Source organism: Lepisosteus oculatus, unplaced genomic scaffold, assembly GCF_040954835.1.
Source record: "Lepisosteus oculatus isolate fLepOcu1 unplaced genomic scaffold, fLepOcu1.hap2 HAP2_SCAFFOLD_48, whole genome shotgun sequence".
Taxonomy (NCBI): Eukaryota; Metazoa; Chordata; class Actinopteri; order Semionotiformes; family Lepisosteidae; genus Lepisosteus; species Lepisosteus oculatus.
In genome coordinates, this window is record NW_027168020.1 from 860,923 (window position 1) to 878,610 (window position 17,688).

A 17,688-nucleotide genomic window follows, 5' to 3' on the forward strand; every position below is an offset into this window, starting at 1 on the left:
AGGTAGCTAGGAGAGACCTAGAAGCGAGCTTGAAAGAAAAAGAAAAAGAAATTGAGAGTTTAAATGAGCTCAGCCAGGAAAGGCAAAAGGAGTTAGATGCTGCCGTACTGGAAGCAAAACAGGCTAGATCCCACTTACATGCCAGCCCACCTAGCAGCCCGGAGCGCTCACCCAGGAGGTTTCTCCCGGCCAGGGTCTGTGGTCGGATCGGCATGGGGGAGATCGCCGAGTCCTGCGCGAGACGCAAGGGCGATTCAATTCAGGCATAGACCCCCTGCTCCTGATCACGGCCGTCTCCCTGCCCACGGAGAAACTGTAAAAATTAACCTCCACTCCCTGAGGCAGTTAGCCAAAGATGTAGAAAGGTTTGACCCGACAGTGTCAGGGAATAATGTGGAGACCTACATTGATGAGCTGAGATATACTTTGCAGTTTATGCCCGAAGCGTCCGAACAGGAAAAGGCTATGTTAGTAAGGAAAACTACCAGCCGAGCGGTCCACGAGTGGATGTCTAGACAAGGACCTGAGGTCTGTAATAGCTTTGAGGAGCTGTGTCAGGCAATGATCGGAGAATTTTCGGCTTTTATAGATCCCATATCTGCCGTGGCCACAGCGCACCATATTAAGCACGAAAAAGCTGAAGCCCCTCGCGACTATTACCCCTATTATATAATATTTTACTATTATATAACTTGTAAAATATTACCCCCGGTCCATTCTCTTCCAAAAGTGAGAAACACCTGTTTTCTACATTTTGTCTGTTTTAAAACCATATCTCTTTAAACCAAACCAAGAGTTTGTCTTTTGCACTGATATTCTGATTCATTTCAATTTCAAAGAAAAAAAAAAACATTATCTTCCAAAGCATCATAAAATTGTCCATTCTTCCAGACTCTACTTCTCTCTTGTAGTAGTACAGCAGACCTTTCCAGGTGAGCAGATCACAGAGTCCGAAATATGCTTCCTCCATCAAGCAAAGTACCTGAACATGACTCGGTCTTCATAAAAGCGCCCCTGTAATAAAGAAATTAAATCCAAAATCAAGAGGGCAGTTGCCTACTGAAGTTCAAGAAGTCATCAATTTTAACCTAGCAACACATTAAAGGCTGCATCTATACAAGTACGATTCTAGAAATGCTCACCAGATTACGTTTTAAGAAAGAACTGTGCCTCAGGTTCCGCCGAGATCTTAACTCGGATGGCAGGATTCAGAGTCCGGAGTGCGGACTGATGGCGCACGGAGGGTCCACATACTGTGGATCCCTCAGTTTTCTTCCGCGTGTTTAAACCGCCAGCATGTGGCTCTCCTGTCCCCGTGACCTCATTGCTCTGCTCTCGCCTCTGTGCAGCCGAGCCCGACTCATGGTAAAGTGGAAAAAAATATGCCCTCAACGTGGGATTTACTCTGGATCGAGGATAGATGTCACCTTTTTATCGTTGAACAGGATGTATGTGATGTGGCGACTAGGTTCAATTTTGTATCCTTTTAAAAGATTAAGGACTGGGGTGAGCGGGATTTATCACCCTTTCAGCTAAGAACCCGACGTGAGCACCGTTTAAGCTGCATAGACTCGGTCGTTTAACTCTTCTCCATTAGCAGGGTTAAGGTTAAAGAAAAAAAACATTGCTGACTTCTTTTTTTTTTGCCAGCCGCGAGCGCTGATTAGCGAGGTTTGTATTTCATGTTTTGCAAGTTGCATCCATTTTAAGAAAAACAAGTCGTTCAAGACAGGAAATGAATACTTGCATTTAATTAAGTCTAGGCGTATGCGGTTGTCCATAATGACCAGTTCTGTTCGAGAACACAGCACAAAAAAAGGCACCGCTGGGATTCGGACCCAGGATTTCTTGTTTACTAGACAGGCGCTTTAACCAACTAAGCCACGGCGCCCCGGGAGTAGTGTTTTTTTGCAGCCACTTGGACACACCACTCAGACACATCTGCATTCGGTGTGTGCTCCGCCTGCTCGCTGAGCAAGTTGCCACCTTTACATACAATAGCAACATCGACACCAAGAGAAAGGATGACAAATGGCTTTTATCTGGAACTTTTCATGTCCAAGGAGCTCAATGTGCTTTCTGTGTACAACAGGGCCACTGAACTCCACACTGGCCACTGAACCACAGCAGTGGCTTGCTGGCTTGACATCTCCCAAGGAAAATGTTGAAATCGCATGTGGAACAGGAAAAGGACCCTCGAGTACGAGGGAAAAAAAAGAAAAAGATCATCTGGAGCGTGCCAACCCGTGTCTGGACAGCCCAGTTTCATTGACGAGGTGGCCGAGTGGTTAAGGCGATGGACTGCTAATCCATTGTGCTCTGCACGCATGGGTTCGAATCCCATCCTCGGCGCTCTCTATGTCTGACACGTGTGCCTGTTAGATGTTGGCCCTCCTTCTGTTTGCTCCAGTACTAGAGCTGTATATTTTCTAGCGGTGGCTGAACATGGTATAGTAGGCTAACGTCGGTATCGAGCAGTGGCAGTAACAGTATTTACGTGCCGCTGCTGCCAAGTGGCTCTGGGTTGAGACCGCATTTTCACTTACTTGCAGCACAAACGGAGAAAGCGATTTTTGACAGTCTCTCGAGAGACTGCGCTAGGTGTTTAGGGATAGACTTTGTCAGTTCCCCCTGGGATGATGGCCTTTCAAATAGTTTGTGATTCCTCTAGACGTTTATACAGTAGAAGCCTGCTTCGTGGCTTAAATCCAAGCTAAGGAAACGAGTTAGAGGTCTGATGCAGAACTGCACTGTATGTGTGAGGAAAGCTGCCCCCTTCTGTTCCATGTCGACCGAACAGAGGACTGTAAAGGATACGACCAAGAAACTTTAGGATGCTGGTTGGAATCCAGCTCCAAAGAAGCCCCTTTGGGTGTTATGTCATGAAAAAGTAAGAACAGAGAATCTCCCTTTGATCAAAAGCGCAACAGAACTGTTTTCCGTGGAGCAGGTTTCAGACCCGTAGACCTGTTTTATTTGTATGGCGTTCGTAAGCGCGCAAAACAAGGACAATTCCTGCGTCTAACACGAATGTAAATGCTTTTGAAAGTGCAGTGTGGTGCAGCTTGTAAAATCCTTGTCCACATTTGTGGTTTGTTGATGTTTTTTTTCTGTCTGCCAAAGTTGCATTTTTACATCCGGACGGTGAGACTTTATCATTTGAACGTGAAGCCAGCCTTAAACCCTCTGAGGCGTGTCTGTCTGCCGGCATGTATCTTGTGAAAGGTATTTTTTTTTTAACGGAGAGCGACTTTAAAAAGGTTTCCGCAGACACCTCGCACTCCGGAGGAGGAATGCGGCGGCGGCGAGCTCACTGTAGTTGTGGCCGAGTAGTTAAGGCGATGGACTTGAAATCCATTGAGGACTCCCCGCTCAGGTTCGAATCCTGCTGACTACGGCGTCTGCTGCACGTCGCCTTGTGCCTGTGTGGCAAAGGCGAAGTGCCGCTTCTCCTTTCCTGGTACTATAAAAATGCTACATCGCTTGGTCCTGCTTCCATGGAAAGCAGTTCTTCAGGTAATTCTACTCTCTTACCAAAGCTGTTAGGTTCCTTTCCGTGGTGAGATGGGTTGTCATGCAACGCTTCCACATAGTGCCGACAGACAAGTGTGTTGCGGGAGAAGAGAAAAGTGTTAGAAGATTTAAGAGTTTCTTAGGTGGAGCCAAAATCAAGTGTCACAAATGCAAGTGGGAAGATTTCCAATGTTTAATATGGTCAAAATAAGCGGAAGTTATCTGCTGGTCCGGCACAGTTTGCCATGCTTTTGTCATATACTGTAAAGTGGTGTCGAACTGGGTGTCGAACTGGAGCCGCACCATTTGCATATGTGAGGCTCCAGTTATACATCGAGTGTCACATTAAATGACAAAAATGAAGAGAGTTGTAGCAGCTGGAGAGGTTTTCTTACAACTCTTGAGCTGACACAGTTTTGGAAAATGTTTCCTTCACGCTGCACTGTACAACATAGGCAGCCAAGAGTCTCCAAAACAAAACAGAATGGACAGATAGGAGAAAATTCCCACTCGTCCTGAAGTTCCCAAAATCCAGCACTGAGCGTAAACAAAGTGTCTAAGTAGCGTGGTAATGCTAACCCTAACCCTAGCTGGAGTTTGAGCAATCCAGCACTGAGCGTAAAAAGATGAGTCAAAGTTACGTCTAATCGGATTAGTTTCCTTAGAGCTGGTTCAGAGTTTGCTCAAGAGTTTACCTTTCACAGATGCGCAAAGAAGAATGTTGGGGGTGCACGCTTCAAGGCGCCTTACAGCTGTAGGGAGTGATTCGAGACGATTCGTGGCGTGTGCTCGTTCCCATGTACCGTACGCCCCGGGGTGCAGTGCTAGGATGACGTACAATACCACTTGGGCACGTAACGGCGTTATGTGCAGGGTTTTCGTTTGTTCGTTTTGTTTTGCTCTGCTTTGCTTTGTTTTGCTTTCCATCGCGTTGGTAAGAGCGTAAATAAAAATGCGATTCCTGCGTCTACCACTAATGTAAGAGCTATTTCAAGTGCGACGTGGTGCGGCTTTTCAAATGCTTGTGGGCATTTCTCTGTTGTTGATTCTTTTTTTGTGTGTAACAAAGTGGCATTTTCATGTCCGGACGGGGAGACTTTATCATTCCGACATGAAGCCAGCCTTAAACCCTCTGAGGCGTGTCTGTCTGCCGGCACGTATTTTGTCAAAGGTATTATTTTTTTTTAACGGAGAGCGACTTTGAAAAGGTTTCCGCAGCCACGTCGCACTCCGTGTTAGATTAAAGGAGGAATGCGGCGATGGTGAACTCGCTGTAGTCGTGGCCGAGTGGTTAAGGCGATGGACTCGAAATCCGTTGGGGACTCCCCATGCAGGTTCAAATCTTGCCGACTACGGCGTCTGCCGCACGTCTCCTTGTGCCTGCGCGGCAAAGGTGAAGTGCCGCTTCTCCTTCCCTGGTACTATAAAAACACTAAATAGCTTGGCCCCGCTGCCATGGAAATGAGTTCTTCAGATAACCACACATCTTGCGTTCGCACCTCTGGTGTTCTACTTATGCCTTTGAAAACCTAATGAATAAAACTGAAAGAACCGACACAATATGTAGGTGCTCGTAAAGCATGCATTAAAGAACTGTTAACAGCAAGGGTTTCAGTGGGTTAACTGAGGAGAAGGCGTGATCGCTAATTGTTGACTTTTTATTTGGTGTTAGAAACACTCTTACTGTGCATGACGTGCAACAAATTTAGCCACAGAAATTGCATCACGCTTTCATGTATGCTATTGCAGACACCAACGTTGCCTAGATAGAAAACCGAAATAGCCGTGGGTTTGCTTGCTGGTCTGAAGGATCTCTCTTCGAATCTCTATCATTTGTCAATGGAAGTAAAAGGTGCTGCAATCTGATACGTTCAGAATCAAACCTGCAGCTGTTGTTCGACTTTATTTCTTGACTAATTACAACTGAGTGTCGCATGAGCAGTTACGTAAACTTGTCTGATATATTTGAACACAAATGCCGTTCTTCAATTAAAACTAACAGTACATTGTCAGGGACATTCAGTTCTATACAAACAAGAGACAGACAAGAGAACATTTAGTATATAATAGACAGAAAGAGGTTCGAATCCTGCCGACTACGTTGTCCACCTCCTGTCGTTGTGTTTCGGCGCAAGCAAAGAAGCGCGCCTGTTCGGTGTTCCTGGTGGTTTTAAAATGCCAAATTGCTTGTACCCGCTCCCTTGCAAATAAGTTCTTCAGCGTCCGCGAATGGCATTTTACAGCTGGAAGCAGATGTCGACGCTTTTTGCACAGAGCACCAAAAAAGCGTCTTTTTTGAAGGCCCGGGTTCTGAGCGTTGGTGGTTCAGTGGTAGAATTCTCGCCTGCCACGCGGGAGGCTCGGCTTTGATTCCCCGCCAATGCAGTGGCTTTTGCAGCTAGCTGCTCCATCACTTGCATCCCCTTGCAACTCGCAACTGAAAACCCACTGAAGCTAAGCAGGTGTGAGCCAGGTCAGTACCCGGATGAGGGTGAGCTACAGGGAAAAACAAAGCTTCCAGCTGGAAGCGGTGTTAATGGTGCCGGCGGTGGGGCGCTCACCCTGAGGTCTGTGCGGGTCCCAATGCCCCAGCATAGTGACGGAGACACTGTGTTGTAAAAGGGCGCTGTCTTTTGGATGAGATGTAAAACTGAGGTCACATCGCTCTGTGGTCATTAAAAATGACCACCAAAACCTTTGACAAAAGCTCTTGGTAATTGATCGTCTTCAATAATGCTTCTCCTTTAGGTACATTTTAAATCAGCTGAAAAATTCTGTGAAATGGGGGGCACTTCAGGCCAGTGTAGGATTTGGGTTACAAGAACCATGAAACTGCATGAGAAAGCCCGTACACTGAATTACACGGCTTTCTATTCAAAGGAGGGCAAAAGAAATTCCCTGAGTTCGATTTTTTGCAGCACAGAGAGAACCACTGTCGTGAGGCCGGTTAGCTGAGTTGGTTAGAGCATGGTGCTAATAACGCCAAAGTCACGGGTTCGTGCCCCTTACTGGCCAGGTCCTTTTCTCCTCTCTTACCAAAGCTGTTAGGTTCCTTTCCGTGGTGAGAGGGGTTGTCATGCAACGCTGCCACATAGTGCCGACAGACAATTAAATGACAAAAATGAAGAGAGTTAAAGCAGCTGGAGAGGTTCTCTTACAACTTTTGAGCTGACACAGTTTTGGAAAATAATTCCTTCACGCTGCAGTGTACCATATAGGCAGCCAAGAGTCTCCAAAACAAAACAGAATTGACAGTCATATAATGTCCATTAACCCCGGTTTTAAACGCAGCATCATGTCTGCCATCATAAGAATATGAGTCCAATATTTTAGAATATAGTCAGAATGACTTCTAACCTTAGCTGTGGTGTCTTTAATCCCTATTGCTCAATGCATGGTGTACGTACTGCATACATGTGTCTTGAGAATGAGGAATGGGCCCCTGAGACAGTCATTTGCCTGTTTCACAAATGATCGTATTTTACTAGAGATTCTGTTTGGGATTCAGATGTGCATTCGGACAGCAATCCCTTTCAAGAAATGATATGTTCTGGATGAGGTCAAAGGTGCTAGAACACTGTATTTAGGATGTGTTTGCAGTGATTGTGTGTCTCCTGCTTCAACGCAGTGATATATAGATGTGCTCCTGTAATTTATTGGTACATGCCCAGGGCAGTAAGTAGTCTGAGGATTTATTTCCAGACGGCATAGAGCAGTGAAGCACTTCTACTTAAATTATTACATTATACACAATTTGAGTTCATTTTAAAAAGTAAAAGGTAATGAAAGGAATGCATTTTCATAAGAAAGATAATACCGATATGCATGTGATAATCTTCCTTATATCATGTAGTGCGTCATTTGGACACTTTGTGGGCTTGAAATACAAAGAAAATCATGTTCTATGGTACAAGATAAATACAAAACTTAATCATTTATTTTAATTAGATTTGTTTATAAAGCATAAGCAATCATTTATTACATTAATATATGTGAAAATGACATTTTAGCACCATAATATTACATACAGGTCTCTAGCTTCAACACAGTGATATATATATATATGCTCAGTGATTTATTGGTACATGCCCAGGGCAATAATCAGAATTAGTATTTATTTCCATACGGGCTACAGGTAATGTTGTGAAATACTTCAACACACTGGATCGCAGATTTAGACCCCCTGCACTCTTACTCCTTAAAAACCAAAGAAATGAAGATATGTAGCAATCACATTGTAACAGGGGTGACAGTGACTTAATGCTTATACTACTGGACTTCTGGTACCTTTAGGGTACGGTGTTCCCTGAAGGGCTCTCAAACCCCGCATTTCAGATGCCTAGCTGTATTGCTGATGTGTTGCACCTCAGAATCACTTTTAAACCTTACCTCTGGTATCTTTAATCCCTATTGCTCAACGCATGGTGAAAGTATTGCATAAATGTGTCTGAAAATGAGCAATGGGCACCTGAGAGACTCATTTGCCTGTTTCACAAATGATCATATTTGACTAGAGATTCTGTTTGGGATTCAGTTGTGCATTCTGACAGCAATCTCTTTCAAAAAATGATTTTACCTTATCGCGGCTTTGCCCTTCTTGCCTTTTTGGACAATATCTCCATCTTGTGGTCGTTGTTGGTAATGTCTATACAATATCTCCATCTTGTGGTCGTTGTTGGTAATGTTTTCTTATGCCCTTTTTTTATTTCAATTCTCTATTAGATGATTCTAGAATCTCTACAATAGAGTTGAAAACATCAGTTTTATAGCAGACAATATGACATTATTTATAGTCCAATTAGAAATTTATTACCCTGTTTTTAACATAATAACAAATTAAAACTAAGTTTGGAACACCAGGGAACATAAAAAATGATTTTTAGGAAAACCATGAGGTTCTCTGTGTCCGATGCCTGCAAGGGGAGAAAGCTAGAATCCTTTGATTTTTCCAAATTTGAAAATAAACATCATATAACAACAGCTTTCATTCCTAGGAGTGAAAAACAACCATTTTTGAAGACATATTAGTTTCTAAAACACTACAATAAAGTTAAAAACATCCATTTTATATTACATTATTTTTTGTGAAATAATTAAATTGGCTTATTTCTCTCGCATTAAATTGGCTACAAATGCAAGAATTCAACCAGATATTCTTGTAAAATGTATAATGTTGCATTGCAGTTAGTTAATGTAGTTAGTCCATAGTCAGCAATCTAAACTTTATTGTTAAGCTTTAATGATTGATGTTGTACCAGTAACCTTTAGAAATACTATAGTACTTCACAAATGCTTTGTGTGTTTGGAAACCTTTTGAGTAAAAGCCTTATAAAAATAGGTTTAGTTTTTACAGGACATCACAAAGAAATAGGATGGTATAATTCTTATAATTGCTTAGTGATTGTATTTGGAAGATTATGCACTAAACAGACTTCAGGAATGCCAGCGGATCATTGTGCTATTTGGAATTATTCCAAAAATCAAGTGACCTCTTTGCTGTAGTATTTTTAGTATTATTTATTTAGTATTAATAAAGAATAGATTTATTAAAGTCGTGCGATGTGCAAGCGGGATATGTAAAATAATTTAAAATAAAGTTTTTTATTATTGTTATAGAGAAACATGATCAGATTTTCCCTGGTTCAGAAAAAAAACGATTAAAATCTGTAATCTTTCCACTTGTATGTCATCAGACATTAACGAGTACAACCCCCCTCTCTGCCGGAGTGCTGGCTGTGACGAATTAAACCAATTTCACAGGTGTTTTCAAAGTAGGAAGTACAGTGTTAACTAGTAGATGGCCTCCTCAATGAAATCGCTTCAACATGCTAATGCGTTGGTGTAACAGTCCGGGCGTGGCAAGCTTCCAATGTCAACTCGACTCGATTGGAAGACAATGAACGTATTTTAGCCCTAAATGAATTAATAGCAAACATGGTTTACATAAAAGACATTTTTCCAAGAAAGTTTATAATAATACAATCTATAGTTGAAATCTGAGCCTTAATATAAAGAAAAAAGCATTTTCAGAGAGCAATCACGCTGTGTTTATGTAGAAAAAGCGATTAGGTTTATGAGCAATCTAATTACCTATTCGCTTAAAACGCTATATAAAATAAAGTTTATTTAAAGATGAATGATAAGTGTCGCAGTTTTAATAATTTTCGTAGTAGGGCTTGGACAGATTCCAAGTGCATTTTTGCAATTTACGTTGCATTGTCCAATGTGATGTTGTAATACAGTTTAGAATACAGTAAGTCTAAACTGTATCAGCTTTATTTATGGGTTGCAATTTAGAAAAAGTCAAAAACCGCACTCAAAATCCAATTTAGAGCTTTCTGGCAAGAGGAGACACCCAAATTATAATGTAACATGCCACTGTTTGTGCATGAACAAAGTTATACTGCAATTTTCCTTAGATACGCGATTAAAAAAAATAATTTTTTTGAATCCCCGGCCAAACACATTCCATAAGAATCAGCGCTTTTATACAGTATATCGCCTTTAAACACGCGTTTACGATTTAAATCAAAACTCGATTCAAATCAATATAAATGTTTATTTTGTAACGCATAGGTGACTATTCATTGTTATTAAAAAGACGTAAATTCGATCATGTTGTGATATTTAGAAATATAAATTTGTTTTGATGCGAGTGAGGTTTTATTTAATCTCTGACCAAGGGAAATGTTTCATTTTTTCAAAGAAATGTTTGTTAAAAATTAAAGTCATAGTTCCATGAGATTCAACCACAGACCATGTGACATAGGAGTCAGGAACCTAACCCACAGCACCACCAGCGCAGTCACATGCTGAGGGCTGAAAAAGCACTACAGAAACATTATCGACTATAAAATAATGTAATTAGGCACAGAAGAAGTTTACAGCACAGTACAATAATAAATGCTGACCATGACTTTAGAAGCATAAATTACCTTACACTCAATTTAAACACAAGCTGTCTTTAGCCCTCTAAGCTGGTTCATACAGAAATGTAGAGAACCAGGCTCAGAACACACAGCTTCATTAGCGAATACATATGCAGAACAACTAGAGAAGATGTTTTACAGAGGATGGATTTTTAGAAACATCCCATCAGTGACATCACTGAAGTCAACTCCTAGGTAACTGTCGTGTGGATAGTTTCACAAGAATCAGACAAAGGTTTAAGCATCGCTTATTTTAGATAAAACTGCAAAAAAACAACAACAACCCATAATGTACTTCTTTGCGGCTCTGTTTGCCCAAATCATATATTCACAACGTGAAATTAGAAAATAGTATTACGTAACCAAAAACCGCAATATGGAAACAGAACCTGTGTAATTGTTGACAGATGATGTACTCGTAACATTTTTACAAGACGAACTACAACATTTAAAAAATGACTTGTATGTACTTGATATCTCTAATCAATCCACTGCACTGCATTAAAACAAAACAAAAACTAAAACGCCCTGGGCATACCGTTTCGCGCTTCTTATCAGTTGCTCAAAAGCAATTTGACCGTATGAAATGCATAATATAAACCTAGAAACATATACGTGAGGAGTATTTACGTAGTATCGGTGTCAAGACATACCTCTCAAATACTGTAAATCAAGTTAAAAATATCTCAAGACCGATTCTGGTCATAATGAAACCATGTTTCGTGTATGTTTTCTTTAAAGTACCGAGACCAGCCATATACTGTATGTTTATGTTCCAAAATTAATATCGTTTATGGCCTTCACACGCGTTGCATTACGCTCCTATTCTTTTTATGCTCAGGCACTAAGATTTCCCTTCAGTGGTAAAATTCCATATAAATATTCAATACTTAAACGGGCACAGTTAAGACATTAAATATACATATACATATACATATACATATACATATACATATACAAACTGTATACAGTACAGTTTGCATACGGTAATATGTTTATGTTCCTAAATCAATCTCTTTTATGAGCATGTGAAAGGCATGGTGAATCGATTCTCAAAAATTACTGTACTTTGCATGATTGGAAAAAAATGCGTGATTGCGAAATGCTGTGGTGTTACTTTTACAAAGAAGGTCAGTGAAAAAAATAATGTGGACCAGGGCAATACTTTGAGTTTACAGCTTGTCCAAGGTCATTTATTATTAATACTATTAGTAATATCTTCATTAAAGACTTTGATGGCTACAGCTCAAACATGAGAAGTTGAGCTTTATTAGCTCCACCTTGCGGAAATTCCGGATACTATTATTTTGCTAGCGGTATTTACCGGTAACTCGCGGTATTTACCGGTAACTCGCGGTAGACTGCGTACAGCGTACCGGAAAATAATGCAGTATCGCCCGCACATTTTGAATGGCTGCATCTGTAGCAATCATATTGTAGCAGACACTCATTTGCCTGTTTCACAAATGATCATATTTTACTAGAGATTCTGTTTGGGATACGGATGTGCATTCTGACACCAATCTCTTACAAAAAATGATTTTACCTTATCGCGGCTTTGCCCTTCTTGCCTCTTTGGACAATATCTCCATCTTGTGGTCGTTGTTGGTAATGTCTAGACAATATCTCCATCTTGTGGTCGTTGTTGGTAATGTCTTCTTATAGATAGATACTTTATTGATCCCGTGAGGGAAATTGCAGTGCAACAGCAGCTTAACACACACAACACAGCCACAGTGTAACGAATTATATAATAATAGTACAATACTGTATATATACTGTATATATATATATGAAACAGAAATAGAAACAGAAACAGGAATCGCTTACTCACCTGGAGAATCTCTGTAGGAATATCTAGCATTTATCAATGGAAATAAAAGCTGCTTTAATACAGTGCATGTTCAAACTGAAACCCTCAGCTGCTGTTCTTGTTTGTTTTGGGACAAATTGCAACTGAGCATCGCATGAGCCGTTACGTACCCTTATCTGTTAGGGAATTTCAAGGGAGGAGTTAGGTCAGAATGGGTAGGCTGCAAAACAACAAGTAAAGATTTATTCCAAGATGAAACGTTGTGGCGGTTTTCTTATCTTTTCAGCATGGACTAAACTTTTACGTGTTCCTTATATGCTATATATGTATATATTAGCACCAATGTCGTTCTTAAAAACTAACATGAAATTGTCAGGGACATTCAGCTATATACAAAGACGAGACAGACAAAGTAATAATTCTGTATTAACGTGGCCTACATATTGACGCAATGATCAAACTGACTGACATGTTCTGATTCAGATCCCCTGCAGTTCATGCCAATTAGAACAATAGCAATGCTGAGTCCTCCCCACCCTACTGAGCACAAATTCAGCTGCTCTCCAGTTCTGTTCTGCATGTTTTTTCATTGCAATTGAGCTCGGAGCTGGAGATGATCTCCATACAGTTCTGTGTTCACCAGCCCGCACTTGCGTGCTAATTTACGGGTTGTGGCAAATGCTTTTCTATAGTTCATATACATGACGGCAACCTGTTACCTAGGAACCTGAGAGGTTTAAAAGCCTCACGAGCCAGGCAGGACTCGAACCTACAATCTTCTGATCCGAAGTCAGACGCGTTATCCATTACGCCACTGGCCCATAGAACATGCGCTTGCACTCCACCACAGAGAGCTCTACACTGCTACTAGTAGTACACTTCCCCATCTAAATTTTCACAGCAAGAAACTTGTGTTTCCTACTATTTTTGTCAGGTTTAAAATATCATCTCCTTAAAACAGAAAAAGTGTTGATGTGTTGTGCTGAAATTCCGATTGATTTTGAATTCAAAGAAAAAAGGTTTTCTTCCAAAACACCATGAAATTGTCACATCTTGCAGACAATAGGTGTATTCCATGTTGAAAAGAGAAGAAAGAAAACCATGGAGCCTTTTACAGGTGTGAGGCTTCTTCAGGTGTGAGAAGACCTCACAGTCGAAACGCTGTGTTTCCGTTCTTCTCTTTTCAGCATGCAATAAACCTAGTACTTGTTCCTTTGCAGCCGAGGCATGCTGACGTAGCTACCCAGCTGAACATCTTGCAGACTCTACAGTACTTCTCTCCTGTAGAAGTAAAGCAGGGCTTGCTGGGTGAGCTTTTGCTCCGGTAAATTAGGTCACGTGTCATGTTAAATCACTTCTTCTAAACACAACATTTGCTGGTGCTAGCTTTCCCCATGAAAAGAGACATTTCCCTTACAGTACATGACATATCGTTTTTATTCTATCAATAAGTATAGAAATTAAACAAAAGAAAAAATGGTGTCGCCAAAGAATGCACAGCTCTGTCGCCTTGGGGAGGTGTCAAGGGCATTGAGCTCCTTGGACATGAAAAGGGCCCGATAAATGCCATTTCTCATCATTTCTCTTGGCGTCAGTTCTGCTATTAAATGGGACGGAGGCAACGGGTTCAGAGAGCAGGTTAAGTGCACACCGAACGCAGATGTGTCCAAGTGTCTGTAAAAGCGCGGTGCTCCGCTGGCGCTGTTCCCTAGTGGCTTAAAGTGCCCGCCTAGTAAGCAGGCGATCCTGGGTCTGAATACCAGCGGTGCCTCTCTCCGTGTCTTGTTGTGCCGAATGTCTCATTTCAGACAAACATGTACAGCTTGGTTCAGTTTAATGCAAGAATTCATTTCCTTTCTGGAATAACTTGTTTTTGAAGAAATCCATACAGCTTGTGAAAGATGAAATCCATTTCTTGGTTGTCAGTGGAAAAAGATTGCCGGCTGCAAGAAGCGCAAGTGATTGTTTTCTTTGACCATAAACCTGCAAATGTAGGGAGCACAAGCGGCCGTCAGTCTCTGTGGCGCAATCGGTTAGCGCGTTCGGCTGTTAACCGAAAGGTTGGTGGTTCAAGCCCACCCAGGGACGCATGTCTCCGTTTTTCCAATGTAAACATCATCACCGCTAAAGAAGATGGCGCAGAAGGCTCCACAGTCGAAACGTTGTGCTTCTTTTCTTCTCTTTTCAGCATGGAGTAAACCTTTGCTTGATCCTTTGCAGCCTACGCATGCTGACACAGCTACCTTTCTCTTAACGCACCTCAATCATTATTCACCAAAACCATCAGCAGAATGTGTCGCCTTTGTGGTGATGTCACTCCTCTGCTTCACAAATGTCCTTAGTGACGGACCATTTCATTCTGCCATTTTTCCGGAGCGGTTATTGATTGCTCCATCATTTCCCTCATACTTTCCATCCCAAGATTGAAAAAAAAAAACAGAAACAGGCTGATAGGACGACAATCAAATTGCAAAAACTCATCAAAGCACTCGATAGAGTATTTGAATCCACAAGTAGCTACGAGCAACTTTGTCCTGGCTTGCATGAAAGTCGGAAAATGTCAAAAAGAAAAAGATGGTGGCTTTTTCATATCTGTTCTTTTATTTTTAGTTCGTTGGCTCTTCTGTCCATTGTCCTCCTGCCTGGCTCTTGACCTGTGACTGTCTGAACGCACACATTAGACTTTCAGGCGGGGGATTTGTCCTGAGCCTCTGTGGAAGACCCACCCACCCCCATAAATAACTGCTCTAGAAACACATGAATGCAAAACTAAACCACAGCTTAAAGAGGAGCTCCAACTCAGTGCCATACTAATGTAAACGAAGTAATACTAAGACATGTTCTTATGGATTTGTCTTACCTTGAGATATGTAATTGGATTTCAGGATTAACTTCCTCATTCAATGTACTGGTGATTCTTTGCCTGGTCAGTACCTGGGTGGGAGACCTCCAGCGAACAATTAAGCTTGCTGCTGGAAGTGGTGTTAAGAGACTCTTAGGATCTTCCAGAGGTGTCTGTCCAATAGCACTAGTTGCCTTAGAGCTGGCTCAAACATTGCTCAAGAGTCTACCTTTCACAGATGCGCAAAGATGAATGATGGGGGTGCACGCTTCAAGGAGCCTTCCAACTGTAGGGACCGATTAGAGACGATCCGTAGCATGTGTTCATTTCCATATACGCCCCGTGTCTCAACGGTAGGACAGAGTCAAATACTGCCTCGACACGTAACAGCGTTATATTAAACCGCAGGACTTGAGGGCTGTTTTGTTTGAATGTTCAAGGCATTGGTAAGAGCGTAGGTCAAGGGCCATTGGTGCATCTCCTGTAACTGGAGCAAAAATGCTATTCAAAGTGCAGTGACTAAAATCGTCGTCCACATGTCTCCGTTGTTGATTGCTTTCTGTCTAAGAACGTTCTGTTTTCATGTCCGAACGGGGAGACTTTATCATTCCAACTTGAAGCCACCCTTAAGTCCTCTGAGGTGTGTGTGTGTGTGCTTGCACGTATGGCGTAAAAGGTTTCTTAAACGGAGAGCGAACTTGAAAAAAGTTGCCTCCGCTGCCGCCGCCGCCTCGCACTCCCTGTTCGATTGTAGCAAGAAGGCAGCGGCCGCGGCGCTCGCTGTAGTCGTGGCCGAGTGGTTAAGGTGACGGACTTGAAATCCGGTGGGGTCTCCCCGCGCAGGTTCAAATCCTGCCGACTACGGTGTCCTTTGCATTTGGTTGCGTGCGTGCGTGTAAAAGGACCAGCGCCGTTTCGTTTTCGCTGGGACCTTTAACACTCTAAATCGCCTGGACCCGCAGCCTGTGAAATCGATTCTTCAGCACCCACGAAGGACGCTTTGCCGCTGGACACAGATACCGATGCTTTTCTGCAACGAGCTTTCCAGCTGAATTTTCTCGGCAGCTCCGTACTGAACCTGTTCTCCATTGCAACATAGCGGAGGCTCGTCACGTCTATAGCAAGGCTGTGTAGGATCGCATACGCCACAGTGACTTGTACACAGACCACATGAAAGGCAAGCAAAATACACTTTTAAAATTCCAAAGACTCACAAGGTCAGAGGAACAGCAATGACCTGAACAGATCTGTTCCAGAAGTCTAGGTTGACCTTTTTAGAGCTGTAATTGCATTTTTGTTTAATAGAAGATCAAATCTACTCGCATGTACCAGCACCTTACAGTTTATTGATGTTAATTCTGTTTAAGTAATAAGATTGCTAACGATGTTGGACTTTAGCCAGTGTTTTTTAGAACAAATTGCTTACACTTCTGTAAGGAATACGCAGTACGTGCCTTTGTCAGTCATTGCTCACCATACCTGTAACTTTCTTATCTAACTCACTTCCTCAAATGGTGAAGGTCCACAAACATAAATGAAAAAAAAACCCTTGTTGTAGATGAGGTGCACAAAAAAGCAGCCACTGATAGTGTATAACACATTTGTACTATTGCAGAGACACATGTAACATATATATATATACTGTATATATATATATGAAACAGAAATAGAAACAGAAACAGGAATCGCTTACTCACCTGGAGAATCTCTGTAGGAATATCTAGCATTTATCAATGGAAATAAAAGCTGCTTTAATACAGTGCATGTTCAAACTCAAACCCTCAGCTGCTGTTCTTGTTTGTTTTGGGACAAATTGCAACTGAGCATTGCATGAGCCGTTACGTACCCTTATCTGTTAGGGAATTTCAAGGGAGGAGTTAGGTCAGAATGGGTAGGCTGCAAAACAACAAGTAAAGATTTATTCCAAGATGAAACCTTGTGGCGGTTCTCTTATCTTTTCAGCATGGACTCAACTTTTACGTGTTCCTTATATGCTATATGTGTATATATTAGCACCAATGTCGTTCTTAAAAACTAACATGAAATTGTCAGGGACATTCAGCTATATACAAAGACGAGACAGACAAAGTAATAATTCTGTATTAACGTGGCCTACATATTGACGCAATGATCGAACTAACTGACATGTTCTGATTCAGATCCCCTGCAGTTCATGCCAATTAGAACAATAGCAATGCTGAGTCCTCCCCACCCTACCGAGCACAAATTCAGCTGCTCTCCAGTTCTGTTCTGCATGTTTTTTCATTGCAATTGAGCTCGGAGCTGGAGATGATCTCCATACAGTTCTGTGTTCACTAGCCCGCACTTGCGTGCTAATTTATGGGTTGTGGCAAATGCTTTTCTATAGTTCATATACATGACGGCAACCTGTTACCGAGGAACCTGAGAGGTTTAAAAGCCTCACGAGCCAGGCAGGACTCGAACCTACAAACTTCTGATCCGAAGTCAGACGCGTTATCCATTACGCCACTGGCCCATAAAACATGCGCTTGCACTCCACCACAGAGAGCTCTACACTGCTACTAGTAGTACACTTCCCCATCTAAATTTTCACAGCAAGAAACTTGTGT

General features: G+C 41.9%; 6 non-coding genes across 6 annotated transcripts; 4 read left to right on the plus strand and 2 right to left on the minus strand.

The window, feature by feature from the left end:
* The first annotated feature begins 2,270 nt into the window (after nucleotides 1–2,270).
* On the plus strand, nucleotides 2,271–2,352 carry trnas-gcu (transfer RNA serine (anticodon GCU)). Its single transcript has one exon. It is a non-coding gene; the product is annotated as a tRNA-Ser (tRNA).
* A 2,434-nt stretch (nucleotides 2,353–4,786) lies between these two features.
* Nucleotides 4,787–4,868, plus strand: trnas-cga (transfer RNA serine (anticodon CGA)). Its single transcript has one exon. It is a non-coding gene; the product is annotated as a tRNA-Ser (tRNA).
* Nucleotides 4,869–13,003: 8,135 nt separating this feature from the next.
* trnar-ucg (transfer RNA arginine (anticodon UCG)) lies at nucleotides 13,004–13,076 on the minus strand. The gene has a single exon. It is a non-coding gene; the product is annotated as a tRNA-Arg (tRNA).
* A 1,193-nt stretch (nucleotides 13,077–14,269) lies between these two features.
* On the plus strand, nucleotides 14,270–14,343 carry trnan-guu (transfer RNA asparagine (anticodon GUU)). Its single transcript has one exon. It is a non-coding gene; the product is annotated as a tRNA-Asn (tRNA).
* A 1,536-nt stretch (nucleotides 14,344–15,879) lies between these two features.
* trnas-uga (transfer RNA serine (anticodon UGA)) lies at nucleotides 15,880–15,961 on the plus strand. Its single transcript has one exon. It is a non-coding gene; the product is annotated as a tRNA-Ser (tRNA).
* Nucleotides 15,962–17,521: 1,560 nt separating this feature from the next.
* Nucleotides 17,522–17,594, minus strand: trnar-ucg (transfer RNA arginine (anticodon UCG)). Its single transcript has one exon. It is a non-coding gene; the product is annotated as a tRNA-Arg (tRNA).
* Between the last annotated feature and the right edge of the window lie 94 nt (nucleotides 17,595–17,688).